This window comes from Protopterus annectens, chromosome 2.part2, assembly GCF_019279795.1.
Source record: "Protopterus annectens isolate FY-2018-M chromosome 2.part2, PAN1.0, whole genome shotgun sequence".
Classification (NCBI taxonomy): Eukaryota; Metazoa; Chordata; order Ceratodontiformes; family Protopteridae; genus Protopterus; species Protopterus annectens.
Genome location: NC_056730.1, coordinates 381158541 through 381161685, shown reverse-complemented (window position 1 = coordinate 381161685; position 3145 = coordinate 381158541).

Sequence of the window (3145 nt, the reverse complement as noted above, 5' to 3'; positions counted from 1 at the left end):
CATCTGGCATTTGTGAAAAAGTTGCAAATTTCTCTAGGGTACACAGTAAATGAAAAGAAGTCAAAACTAGTGCCCTCACAACAGATTACATTCCTGGGTGCCAGCTTAAATACAACGGCCGAGATGGCTTACCTCACGCCAGACAAATAAGTGCAACTAACTCAATATTTTCAGCTATTGGCAAAGACATCCCATCTCCCTGCAAGAAAAATTCTGCAGGCCCTGGGATTCACGGCATCCTGCATACTACTAATACCATATGCCAGACTGCATATGAGGAAATTACAATGTTTCCTAAAAAGTGTTTGGCCACAACACACTCAGTCTAGAAGCAGTAATTCCAATTATTCCCTGCCTATAATAGGAGTTTCGATGGTGGGCACAGGCATGTCACCTAAACAAGGGACAGCCTTTTACACAACCGACAGCCAGGCTAACTCTAACAACACATGCTTCGGATTACGCCTGTGGAGCACACATGGCAGGAAAATGCATTCAGGGCAAGTGGACCACAGACCAGATGCATCTTCACATCAATCAAAAAGAGATGTTGGCTGTTCCAAATGCCCTAACAGCTTTCAAGGACCTTCTACATCTAGGACAACTGCTAAAGACAGACAACACCACAGTAATGTGGTACATAAACAATCAATGGGGCACTCATTCTTATCCTCTATGCAGGCAACCCATGACCTTGTGGAACACAGCTCTAATGTACCAAGTTCACTTGCAAGCACAATTCCTGCCAGGAAAGAAAAATACTCTGGCGGATGACCTAAGCAGAAATATCATGGACCCTCACGAATGGAAATTGAATCCACAAATCTTCAGCATGATAACATAAAAATGGGGATGCCCAGACATAGATATTTTTGCCTCCCCTCTGAATTGTCATCTACAAAAATTCTGCACAAGGACTTATCACAAACAAGCATGGAAAGTGGATGCTCTTCTGTTCAGCTGGAAAAACCTAAAAGTCTATGCCTCCCCACCACTGCCACTCCTTTCAAAGGTACTCCTAAAAGCCAGACAAGAAAAACCACAGATGATCCTGATTGCTCCAGACTGGCCACGCCAGCACTGGTACCCTATCTTAAGGAACTTGGCTCAGGGCCCACCATGGATTTTGCCCCAAATTCCCCTCTGACTCATCAAAACAATCAGATCCTGCATGGTCAGCTCAAAACCCTAAACCTGGCTGCATGGCAGATACTTTAGTCAAACAAGCAACACCTCTCTCTAAAGCTGTTATGGATGTCATCCAGGAGGCCTAGCACCAGGAAAGCTTATTCAGAAAAATGGAAGATATTCTGCGCCTGGAACCAGACTCGCAGCCTTGACCCTCTTGTTCCAAAAATTCCTCAGATTTTACAATACTTAACTGAGATGCTGGACAGAGGCCTATCCTTTTCATCCATTAAGATCCACGCCTCTGCCATTTCTGCACATTACAACACGGATCCTCCTTTATTCTGTCATCCCTTGCTAAAGCAGTACCTCAGAGGGGCTAAAAACATAAGACCACCCTGGAGAGCACCAACACCAACTTGGGACCTCAATTTAGTTTTGGAAAAATTAACCCTACCACCTTTTGAGCCAGCCGATCTAAAATTTTTATCATGGAAAACAGCTCTGCTCCTGGCAGTAACTTCAGCACGAAGAGTCTCAGAGCTACAGGCATTGATGGCAGTGGAACCTTTTATAATTTTTCATCAGGACAGGGTATCTTTATGGACAAACCCTACCTTCATGCCAAAGGTGGTATCTAGCGTGGCTCTTAACCAAACCATCCATTTGCCTACTTTTTATCCAAACCCCCAAAATAAAGGGGAGAAACTCCTGCAATCTTTGGACATACACAGGCAGCTACGCTTCTACTTGGACAAAACAAAAGCTTTCAGGAAAACTGATCAACTGTTTGTAACATATGCTGCAGGATCACAAGGCAAGGCTATCTCAAAGCAGACTATATACAAATGGATAAGACACTGTATTCGCTACTGCTACACACAGCATGGAAAATCAGTCCTTAATCGCATTAGGCCTCATTCCACCAGGGCAACAGCCTTTCTCAGAGGAGTAACTACCAAGGAAATTTTGGAGGCTGTAACTTGGAGTTCAGTGCACACCTTCACCAAGCATTACCGCCTGCCTCTTTACTCTAAATCCAGAGCAGGATTTGTCACTGCAGTTCTGCAGGGCCTCTTAGCCAATTCTAACTCTTTATAGACCAGCCACCCAACCTTAGCTTTGGGATTCAACCCAAGTGTGATGACTGCAGCAGTGTAACACGATGAACATAGTACAGTTTTGTACCTACCATAAATGTAGATGTTCGAGTGTTCACACTGCTGCAGTCCAGGTTACCCTCCCAACATCCCCTCTGAACTAGCTGGACTTATCTATACCCTTCTATCCTATACAACCTTTGGGGTGTATTTGCTGGTAACTGAAGGTATTGTTTTTATTTTTGATTAGCAATATGTATTGCCTACCCACTTAGGGGTACCTGACATCTGGGGCAATAAAAACTGAAGACAATGGCGTCAGATGCATATTATATACCCCTGGTGCACTGACGTCAGGGAAGAAGTGACAGCAACCAACGCCTGACCAAGACTTTGGAACTCTGGCCGACTGCGGGACCGCCTGACGGCAGGATAACCCAAGTGTGATGACTGCAGGAGTGTGAACACTCGAACATCTACATTTATGGTAGGTACAAAACTATACTTTTCCGTTGTTCTGACAGGCATGCATATACTTGAAATTTTGCTTTTCCAGAATGCTTTGATGTTATGCAATGTACAGCATATGGCTGACCACCCCAGGGTCTTGTTCTTAAAATTTCATAAGAATATGTTGAAGCAGTAGAGAGAGAGAGAGAGTGAGTGAAATTTGGACTTGGGTCAAATTCAAGTCAGACTGGCCATTTGAAATTGACAAACTCCTTTAAAGTTCATTAAAAAATTGTGGGCAGCCAAAATCAATTCAGCTACAAACTCTGGCCTCATGGAACAGGTGCATAAAGCCTCAACTATGGCCAAGATGATCCTTGTTTGACTAGCAGAATGGGCAGTGAAAGGAAAAGGTAAAGGGAGGTTGGGAATAAGTGATCAAAACCAGCTCACCCTTCCTGGGGTGG